Below are 12,040 nucleotides of genomic sequence, written 5' to 3'. Positions count from 1 at the left end.
TGACTCATACATATACTAGATATTACAAATAAGGGAAACCATGGGACCTATGTTTCTTTGTGCCTGGCTTACTTCACTTAATATAATTTTTTCCAAGTTTTTCCATTTCCTAACAAATGGGGCAATGTCATTCTTTCTGATGGAGGCATAGAATTCCATTGTGTATATATACCACATTTTCTTGATCCATTCATCCACTGAGGGCCATCTGGGTTGGTTCCATATCTTAGCTATGGTAAATAATGCTGAAATAAACATAGTTGTGCTGGTAGCTTTAGTGTGGTCTTGTTTGTAAACATTTGGGTAAATGCCCAAAAGTGGGATTGCTGGGTCATAGGGGAGTTCTATGTGAAGTCTTTTGAGGAACCTCCATACTGTTTTCCAAAGTAGTTGAACAAGTATACATTCCCACCAACAATGAAGTAAAGTTCCTTTCTGTCCACATCCCCTCCAGCATCTGTTGTTGTTAGAGTACTTGATTTTTGCTGTTCTAACTGGAGTGAGGTGATATCTCAATGTTGTTTTGATTTGCATTTCTTTTATGGCTAGGGATGTTGAACATTTCTTCATATGTCTATTGGCCATCCTTCTTTCTTCTTCAGAGAAGTTTCTCTTTAAGTCTTTCGCCCACTTATTTATTGGGCAGTTGTTTCTTTGAGGATTTGTTGTTGGGTGGTTTAATTTTTTGAGTTCCAAGTATATTTTAGATATGAGACCCTTGTCCGTTGTATGGCTAGTAAAGATCTTCTCCCAATCCTTGGGTTTTCTATTGATCTTGCTAGCTATGTCATTTGCCCTGCAGAAGCTCTGCAACTTTATGCAATCCCATTTGTCCAACCTTTCTTTCATTTGTTGTGTTTCTGGTCTCTATTCAGAAAATTTCGGCCTGAGCCAAGGAGACCTAGGGTTTCTCCTATTCCATCCTGTAATGTTTTCAGAGTGTTTGCTTTGAGTTCAAGGTCTTTGATCCATTTGGAGTTGATTCTGGTGCAGGGTGATATATAAGGGTCTAGCTTAAGTTTTCTACATGTAGTTAACCAATTTTGCCGGCACCATTTACTGCCACTGGAAATTTGAACATATATTTTTATTAATCATCACAATTCTGATAATCTATCCACACACATCAAATGAGTAGTAACTATATTCATCTATTCTGTGTGTTTTAATCCTCCTTTGAGTTAAAAAGCCTTAACTATTAAAAACTATAGAAGAGTTATCAAATTAATTCTACCATCATCATTTTTCCACCCAATCTTGTTACATTAGTTATGTGAATTTTTGTTTCTTTATATGTTGCTCCGCCACAATATAATCCCTGTTTTCACTGCATTTGATGTCGGTGCCATGCATCTTCTATATATATTTCTCTAGCTTTGGGAGGAGAGGGGAAAAATCCAAATGCTTAACAATGGATACAGCTTGACCCCCTGTAACAATGAGATATACAAGACACTATGTTGAAAAACTTACTTTACAATTTAGGCAGGAAGGAAGGAGAGAGGAGGGAGTGTACTTCTGGAGGTGGGAGGGAAGGGATTTTAGGGGAAAAACAAAGGAGGAGGTAACAATGCTTGATAGGAAATATACTCATTATTTTGCTCATGTAAATGTAACCCCTCTGTACAGTATTTTTACAATAAAAACATTAAAAAAAGATACTATATGAAAGTTTGCACATGATACCTTATAACTATAATTCTTTCAAGAATTAGGGTTTTACACAAACATCCTGATTGCTTTGCCAAAGGATAAGAGATTTAAATAAGGTACCTAGCATCTTGGAAGGAAAATACTATTGGCTTTAGATCAAATTCATTTATCTAATACTGAGGAAATGAATTTCAGAAATGGCAGAGGCAACGTGTATCATAAAAATAACCTTATGAGGTACAACCAGGATGCCCAGATCAAACTTCCTGGAAAAAAGCAATGAATGAAAAGCTACTAATACTTCTAAAATGAGCCTATTGGTGATGGTTCATGCTTGTTATGCTAGGTAATTAGAAGTCAAAGATGAAAGGATATCAATTGAAAGCTTGGCCAGGAAGAAAACCTTCCTCTCTGCAACCAGCAGACAGGAAGCATCAGCTCTGTGCCTGATGCCCAGCTGGCTGGACGGTCTCTGCCCACATTCCGACACACAAGACCAACCCAATCTGAAATATTATCAAATACATTCAAATAATATCTCCTGTTTGGGAGATAATCTTTGAAAGATATAACAAAAACATTTCACTGATTTCCTTTTGAAAAATTCAGAATGAAAGGGGAAATATGTTCTCACTGACTGAAGGGTAAGTTAACGACCAGAATGATGTTAATGGGGGTAGAAGCCCATTTGGTAACTTATCCACTCAACCATCTTTCCTCACTTCTTGTCACATATCCTGAGCAGTGAGATTTTGTAATGCAAAGTATGTGTGTGAGCATGCAACTTGTAAAAGTAGTAATGAAATGCTAGGCACTGGAACTCAGGCTTGTAAAACTAGCTGCTCAGAACCCTGAGATATGAGGAACTGAGTTCAAAGCCAACATGAGAATAAAAGACTCTTACCTTCAATTTATCAGTAAAGGCAAAAAGATGAGCTGTGCTTCAAATGCCAGAGTGCTAGCATTGCATACAAAGCTAAGGGACATACAGGCCCTGAATTCAAGCCCCAGTACTGGCTCTCATACACAAAAAGTAACCATGACAACATCACAGGTTATAAATATATTAGCAAGGGATGTAGGAGAATGGGATGATGACAGCATTTACCTCATTTTTAGTCTCAAGCATTCTGTACAGCGTAGCCCAATCTGTGAAAAGCTCTAGGTGAAATCTTCCTCAAAATCAGATTCATCCTCATATCCCTCTGCACATTTATCACACACACACACACACACACACACACACACACACACACACACACACACACAAAGGTCTATATTTTGCCATCTAATTTTGAAATATATAACCATACACATATGCTTCAGAATTCTGTGCCCTTGATTAGGTTACATACGGAGCACAATATATCCAGGGTCTGGCTCATTCTTCTAATCTTAGCTGCTCAGGAGGGTGGGATCTGAGGATCACAGTTTGATGCCAACCTAAGCAAATAACTCCTCAAGATTCTTATCTTCAATTAAGAAGCAAGAAGTGGAGATGTGGTTCAAGTGGCACAGTGACAGCATTGAGTAAAATAATCTAAGCAAGATTTCCAGACCCTCAGTCCAAGCCTGTGTACTGGCCCACTAACACTCCATAAGCCAAAAATCCCTGAAAGACCAAACCAAAAATATGTCAATTTTTTGCTAACTTATGAAGTGAAATCCAATAAGGCAACATAGCTTTTGGTTGTTGAAGATTTGGTTGGAAAACCAAAAATTCAACGTGTGCTTAAGTGATATAACAAACAAGCAACGAAATAAAAATTTCCCAATAAAAATCTGGAACCCCTGACCAAGAGATTTTTTTCTACGTTTTTGAAAATTACTTATTTTTCAGTAAGTGAAATAGTATAAACCTTTATTGTAAGTTATAGGAGTCAGTGTAAGCTCCAAGGAAGTGAATGTAAAACTAAAATCACACACAGCATTACAAGTTTCTATGCCTCTGGTGAGACACTAGAAATCTGTAATTGTGTAGCCTCTAGAAAGGAGAAGGGAGATGCTCAGCATCATTGGTCATAAAAGAAATGCAAATCAAAACCACATTGATTCCACCTCACCCCAGTTAGAATAGCCATTTTCAAGAGAACAAATAATAGCAGATGTTGACCAGGATGTGGCTAAATATGAACACTACTACACTGTTGGTGGAAATGGAAGGCAGTATGGAGGTTCCTAAAAAGACTAAACATAGAACTCCCGTAAGATCCAACTATCCCACTTCTTGGCCATCACCCAAATGATTTCAAAATAGAGCACAATAAGCTACCAGCACAACTATGTTCATTGCAGCATTGTTTACCATAGATAAGATATGGAACCAACCCAGTTGCCTCACAATAGATGAATGGATCAAGAAAATGTGGTATATTTACACAATTTTATGCTTCTGTAAGAAAGAATGATATTGTCTCTTTCATAAGAAAATTGATAGACTTGGAAAAAATCATATTAAGTGAAGTAAGCCAGGCTCAAAGAAACATAGGCTCTATGATTTCCCTTATTTGCAATTAGTATTATCCTGTTAGTCCTGACAGAGGATTATAATAGCTGAAGTACTATAAACATATGTGTGATCATACAAAATGATGCTAATTGAAATGAACACGAAGATATTGAAACAGCAGGTCTTATTTTGTTTAGTTGTCAACCTTGATATAGCCAATGTACTGTAACTAGTTCTTTCTTTTTACTTTATTTCATTTTTCTTTTCAAATTAGTTTTATCCCTGGCAATTCTTGTCTTTGATTCTGGTACCCTCCATCCTATATATGCATGTATTTGAGGAAAGGGAAGGGAAATAACAAAATGCTGAAAGATGACCCAGTGCAACAATAATAGGTTACATTAAAGCGGGAATGATCTTTACAACAACATGGGGGACATGGGGGGAGGAAGGAGTGGAGGGAAGGGATAGACAGAGAAAAACAATAGAGTGGGAAACAATTTTCAATGAGAAATGTAACTTATTCGTGTAAATATAACCCCTCTGTACAGCATCTTTACAATAAAATATTTTTAGTGTAAAAATGAATTTTTCCCATCAAATGTCAAGCTGATACCATTGGAACTTCTGAGTTCATGTGAAAGAGTGTTTTAGGAGTTTCAAGAAGCTAGTACTAAGTACAAATAACCACAATTTAGTGATAATAAGAAAAGCTCTTTTTATTGTACTATATGAACAAAAGAAAATTTCTTTTTGTTTCTGTTCACTTAGAACTCTCTTTGCCATCTGCATTGTTCCAAAGTCAAACTAATCACTTATCCTTATCTTTCTTTGGTATCTAGCTTTGGCATGTAATCTGAGATATAAGCAGTATTCTTTTTTCAATTTGGAGGCCTAGCAGGGAGGTGCTCCTTCCTGGTCAAGAGGTTAGACTGGAGGACCCAGCACACTTTCTGTGGTTTCTTTTGCACAGCTCACTGAGGAACTTACTCAAATATGTTTTCAAATTCTACCAATAACTCTTATTAGTATGAAGCACTTAATTAGAAGTCACTTTCTCAAACTCCTATTTGAGTAATAAATAGAATAGGAAAAATGTTGTTTGCTATTTTTATCACTACATATCTTAATGTCTAAGTATAAAAGCCAGACTTACTCTAAGGGCCTAGAATAAGCAAAATGGCTTCTAGAGCTCAGATTATTTCTTTCCACAGAAGATGACAGCAGCAGAATCTGGCAGAAGGAAGAGAAAGTTTAATGTCTCCTTAATTCTTAAGTTTCAATGCTCATTGAGGAATCCTCAGGACTGAGGACAGTTTAAGGACGTAACAGATCCTGTGTTGTTTTCTATCATAGGAAGCAGACACCAGTCTCCCATCACTCTTTAGGTGACACACATGAGTGGTGTTCTTGGTGGGTCCTGAGAGGGTCCAGGACGGCTCTGTCATGATCACTGGAGAATCGGAATTGCTCTCTAAGAGAACGACATAGAGGAATGTGGTAACAAGACCTGAGATAGGGTTTTGTCAGATCTAGGTGATTTGTAACAGGCACTAATGCCTTCTGACTAAGAATGTGAATATATCATCAGGGTCCGGCACACAAATTTATCATGACGCGTTACCTTGCACCATTTCATAATGAAAGCCAAGAAAAGATAATTAATGCCCTCTGGACATGTTCATGATGAGGAAAAATCCCAGATGAAAACCAAATTTCAGGGGCATTTACAAAAACTGTTGTTCTGTATATATCATATGTGACAAATTATTAAAACTTAAAGAAGCTGTGTAAGTTAAATTGATTCTTTTGTAATACTGCTGCAACTTTATTTTACATTTCAACTACTTAATAAAAATAAGGTAGGCCAAGCATCACCAGGGGTTCACATCTAGCTTTAACTGTGGCTATTAAGAAGGATGAGAACTGTGGAAAGTGGATTGAAGCTACCGCAGGCAGGAAAATCTGTGAAACTTTTATCTCCAATTAACTGTTCAAATCCAGAAATGGATGTTTGGTTCAAGTTGTAGAGAGTTAGCTATAAGTAAAATAGCTAAAGGTCAGCTCCCTGAGTTCAAGCCCCACTATACACACACACACACACACACACACACACACACACACACACACACACACACACACACACACACACACACACACACAGACACACACACACACACACACACAACCTATTTCAAAAATAACCAGTGACCAAGGACCAGAAGAAAGATAATATTTTTTCTTTATTTTCTTTCATTTTTGTCATTTTTTCATTTATCTCTCTTTGGGAATGTAAAGGGGGCATAGCAATGGAGGGACAAAGGATGAACAAATGCAGCAGTGGCACTCAGTTGAGACTATGTTGAAAGTGCACTATGAAACTTGTTGGTGGGGAAGGAGGGGAAAACTGGAGGAGACGCAGGGAAAGGGTGACATTGTCCAAATAGAAATATACTCATTGAAGTAGAGCTTTGGCTCAATATCAATGCCATTCTTCAGCAAAAGGGCTCAGGAACACTGCCCAGGCCATGGGTTCAAGCCTCATGACTATAACAAAAACAAAGACAAAAATAGGTAGTCATTGCCAAACGTATGTAACAAACCTTCTACATTACAGTAATAATAATGAGGAGGAGGAGGAGGAGGAGGAGGAGGAGGAGGAGGAGGAGGAGGAGGAGGAGGAGGAGGAGGAGGAGGAGGAAAGGAGGAGGAGGAGGAAGAGGAGGAGGAAAAGAAAAAGAAGAAGAAGGAGAAGAAGAAGAAGAAGAAGAAGAAGAAGAAGAAGAAGAAGAAGAAGAAGAAGAAGAAGAAGAAGAAGAAGAAGAGAAGAAGAAGAAGAAGAAGAAGAAGAAGAGGAGGAGAAGGAGGAGGAGGAGGAGGAGGAGGAGGAGGAGGAGGAGGAGGAGGAGGAGGAGGAGGAGGAGGAGGAGGAGGAGGAGGAGGAGGAGGAGGAGGAGAAGAAGAAGAAGAAGAAGAAGAAGAAGAAGAAGAAGAAGAAGAAGAAGAAGAAGAAGAAGAAGAAGAAGAAGAAGAAGAAGAAGAAGAAGAAGAAGAAGAAGAAGAAGAAGAAGAAGAAGATGTTAATAAAAACCAAACCAATGAGAGAAAATCTAAGAGAGCAAGGTAAGGAGTGACATTTCCAAAAAGAAATATACTCATACCTGACTTATATGACTATAATCTATGTGTAAATTACCTTTATCATAATATAAAATTTAAAGAAACAGAAATATAGTGCTGGAGGCAAATCTGAAATGGAAGAAGATCAGATTAATATCCAATACCAATTTCAAACCCCATTATCAATTTCTCTTTCAAAAATGGCTCTTCTCATCACTTGTACTTTCCCTAGCTTATGAGATGGGGTGCAAATATTTAAAGGGTGAGGAATGAGTCATACATACAAGAGGAATTTAATAGTACCTGTAAAGAGCAGTACTTGCTAGAACACATGTTGCCTAGAACACATGTTGATACCATGTTTTCTGAAATATACAAACCTATTTGAGCTTGCATACAAGCTCCACTCTATACAAGCTGTGGATTCAAAGTTAACTAAAGTCTCTGGACCTCAAATTCTTCATAGGTAACAATAGTTATCTCACAGGATTATGAGACCTGGATGTCATCAAACATGGTGTGGGTTGTGTTTTAAGTGTGTGTGCAACACTCAAACACTGCTGGGGCGAGTAAAAACTGGCGTGATGTTTACCATATTACTTAACAGTAATACAACACCTACTAAAGCTCACGCCTATAATCCTACTTATAAAAGAGGTTGAGGCCTCAGGATCTAGGTTCTTTGTCAGCCTGGACCGGAAACTGGATGAGACTCATCTCCAATGACCTCTAAAAAAGTTGGAGGTGGAGCTTTGGTTCAAATGATAGAGTGCTAGACTTGAGCATAAATCTCAGGACATTGACCAGGCCCTGAGTTCAAGCCCTAGGGCCAACACACACAAACACACACACACACACACACACACACACACACACACACACACACACACACACACAATTTTGTATATTCCTATCACGTCACTTAATACTTTTTCTCTTCCAAGCCCACCAGTTGTTGTTGTTGTTGATGATGATGATGACAAGGACTTGCTGTGAAGCTCAGGGTGCTATTAAACTTACAATACCCTTGGGTACTGGGATTACAGGTATGTGTACCATACTTGACTTTACTCAGTAACTCTACTTATAACATTTTTCTGAAAGAAATTTATTCAAATTCATGAAGATACTATGGCTTAAAGTTGTTCATACTAATTTTCAAGTGTACAAAATGTAAATAATATAAGTGAATATAGTACTATGCTACCACTTGGTAATTCCAGCCAAAACTCAGGAACCTGACACAAGAGAATAAGGATTTGAGGTAAGCCTTGTCTACAATGTAGGACTTCTTCTATAAAGGAAAAAAAGTATAAATATTAATCTACTAGGAAATATATAATATGTTAAATTTATATAATGGAACAAATAGATCATTGTTAATGAAAATAAAATGGCTTTTACTAGAAATGAGGAATCAAATGTGCTCACTGTGTAGGTGAGTTAGAAAGTTCTTACCAAAAGCTACATACTTTTCTTGTTTTCTATTCTTCCAAAATTGTTTGCTTTCCAGAATCATGCCTTATCTTTCCTTGCTGGTTTCTTTAGCTTATTTCATACATGCCCACAGGGTCTTCAACTATCATTTATTTATGTGAAGAGCTTGCAAATATCTCTCTTCAGTCCAAACTCCTGGTATGCACCTCTGTTCCATATATTCAACTACTATAAATACTTGTGAAAGAGTAATCCTGTCTTTCTATTACTGGATATTAATGTGTCAGTAAACTTTAGGAAAATAAAGGAATAACATCAATAAATATAACATTATTGTAATAGTAATGTTAAACATTACTATAATGCTGATTATTTTCTGAGCAATTTAATATAAAGCTCAAGGAAAGCAACGTTTTTGAGTGCTGATATTGGAGTTTAAACTCAAGACCTTACCTTCTCACTTATGCATTTTCCCTCAAGGGCGGTGTTTTACTCTTGAACCACAGATTCCCTTCCAAATTTATTTGGGGGATTATTTAGAGATAAGAAACTCATGGTCTTTCCTTCTTGGGCTGCATTTAAACCTGGATCTCAGTTCTCTGAGTAGATAGAATTACCAGTGTGTGCTAACAATGTCCAGTTTCAAGGAGAGGGCAAGTTTCTGATTTCAAGCTCCAGGAATAGCACAAAAACAAAAACAAAAGTTATGACATATAAATATACTGATAAACTAGGAACCCAAACAAACCAAATGTGGGTATCTAGATGGGCGAAAGACTTAATAGCATTATCACTATTACCTTTCCTAGCATTTTGAATAACCTGAAATTATGGATTAAAATCATAGCTTAGTTGGTAAAGTACTAGCTAAAGAGCAACAACATCAAACACCAAGTACAAGTCTCAGTCTCAAACTTTAAATGAAATCTGAAATGATTTTTTCCTTAAATGAAAATTGACCATAGAAAACCCCTGATACCTAAATGTATGGTCAAAGAAGAAAATTAGAAAATGTTCAGGAAGACAGAATTTTAAATCTCAGTGATTACCATATGGACAGTAGATCAGACCATGTGTAACTTCATACTACTTGCAGTGGGCTAGGTTAAGGACTTAAAAATTGTACACATTTACACTCCTCAAAAAAAAAAACACAACTTACCAGGACACTGGGGATTCACATATGTAATTCTAGCTCAGTGCTCTGCTACTTGAGCCACAAACTCCATTTTCAGCATTTTTGGTGTTTAGTTGGAGATAGGAGTCTCACAGGTTTTCCTCCCCTGGCTGGCTTTGAAACAAAATCCTCAGCTCTTTGCCTACTGAGTAGATAGGATTACAAGCTTGAACTGATACTCTTATTTTTCTATTCTATTCTTCTTTTGCTTTTCTATTTAAGAATCATTTCGTTAAGTGGCAAAAAAATCCTGCTTTTGAACACAGCAGAGAAAATCAATGAAAATAGAAGCTGTGTCTGAATAGATCAATAAATGGATATATATTTTAAAAGACGGATCAAAATACAAAATAACAAAACAGAGAAGAAACCAGTTGCCAATAACCAAAACAAATGAGTACTTTATCAGAAATCCTACCGTTATAAAATTTAAAAGTACAGTAATAAACAACTTCAGATGATTTATTCAAAGATGAAACCTATCAAACCTACTTAAGGAAGAACGAAAAAAAATGGAATCTACACAAATTTTCTCAATTTACATTTAAATGCATTGCAATCTATAAAACTCTAGGTACTGATGAATTTATTATTGACTTTTCCTAAAACTTTGAAGAGATCATTTTGATTCTACAAAAATATTTCCTTAGAAAGTGAGGAAATACTATGTGCCCTCTTAAAAGTTTCTCGTAAAAAATATCTGGCTGAATTTTGTCTGGAATTATACTCTATGTACTGAGCAGTTAAGGAGAATTGTTTCAGGACATTGAGTCTTCTAATCATTAAGTACTTGATCGTTCATTTACTTAGTCCTTATTTTTTTGTATAACATTTGAAAGGTTTTATAAAATCCATTAAAGATAAACTTCTGAATTGGAAAACCTTTTGGAGGGAATTTACTCAAAGCAGAATGATATATTTTAGGCATCTCAGTATTTAGAGCTGTGAGTATGAACTCCATGAACAGTATAACTTGTCTTTAAGGAAGTTTTTAATACATAGAACATAACTAAGGAAAATTGTAGGTGATAGAGTAACTAAGGGAGGCCAGGACGTGGCCAACTGCCTCCATAGGAAGACAAAAGCTTGGGATGTACCCTGAGGGACAACTCTCCTGTCCTGTTCTGTCCTGTCGAGCTACTTGTCATGTATTGGGTACCTGCACAGGGAGGGCTGGAACTGCTCTCACAGCACCATGAACGTGGTTAGCTTGCTGCCATCCAAGGCCAGCAGCAGAAATCAGATGAAGTGGAGCAGGGATTGGATGGAGGGCGGCCCGTGCTTGATGGATGTTGCTTCTGTGCATACATGATGAAGACCACAGACCTGGTTTTGTTTTCCAATAGAGAAACTGCAGCACTGCCTGAGCCACAAGTATGTCCACTTGCCATGGAAGCTGTGGGCCGTGGAGTCCTCCACCAGCATGTTGGCGCAGCCCTCACCGTCTGTGGAGTGTAGAAAGTAGTATCAAGATTCCCAGTAGTTCGGCTCTTTCCACAGGGTCAGGGCCCAAAATGGAAGGAGCTAAGGATGGCCCCATTTCCAGGAACCCCAACTGGAACACTTCAGGGCTCTGGAGAAGGGGTCCATCAACTGAACACCCTAGCCAGACACTCCATCCATTTCTGCCATCTACATCCATTTCAGGGACTCCAACACCAGCATGGACAGCTCTGCTGTGCTGTTTTGCTGGCCATGAGGGAAGAACAGCAGTATGCTCCTGACCACATGAGCTCTTGGGCCTCAGAGGGCTTGCTCTGGGACATGTACCTGAAGAAGATGGTCCAGTACATTTGGTGTGCCCCATACTGGCCGCCTTTCTCCATGCAGCTTAACTTGCATGTGATTGTGGGCTTCATTGTGAGAGCCTTCCTGCTCCACCATCGCTGCTGCCAATGTGGCCCAAGTAGTATAATCTTTAGAAAGACTAGGACAAAGCCTGAGAATATTAATGCAAGAAATTGGGGTACATCAAAAAGAGGGTGGGGAAAGGGTAGAGGAATGAAGGGAGGAAGGGGCAGAATGTAGTCAAGCTCATTGGGAGAAAGTGAGGGAACAGAAGATGTTGTATGAAAGGAAATGTTCTCATCTGACTTATGCAAATGAAATCCCTCTACACAACCTCTTTAAAATAACTATAATCAGCTGGGCACAGGCCACTCAGGCCTGTAATCTTAGCTACACAGGAAGCTGAGATCTGAGGG

General features: G+C 37.9%; 1 pseudogene; it reads right to left on the bottom strand.

Annotated features, from left to right (window-relative positions):
* Positions 1 to 5,388: 5,388 nt before the first annotated feature.
* Positions 5,389 to 11,662, bottom strand: LOC138818898 (Golgi to ER traffic protein 4 homolog pseudogene; annotated as a pseudogene).
* Between the last annotated feature and the right edge of the window lie 378 nt (positions 11,663 to 12,040).

This window comes from Dipodomys merriami, unplaced genomic scaffold (assembly GCF_024711535.1).
Source record: "Dipodomys merriami isolate MVZ:Mamm:240054 unplaced genomic scaffold, mDipMer1.0.p SCAF_789, whole genome shotgun sequence".
NCBI lineage: Eukaryota > Metazoa > Chordata > Mammalia > Rodentia > Heteromyidae > Dipodomys > Dipodomys merriami.
Note: the sequence above shows the minus strand (reverse complement) of the source record. Positions and strands in the feature narration are given on the sequence as shown.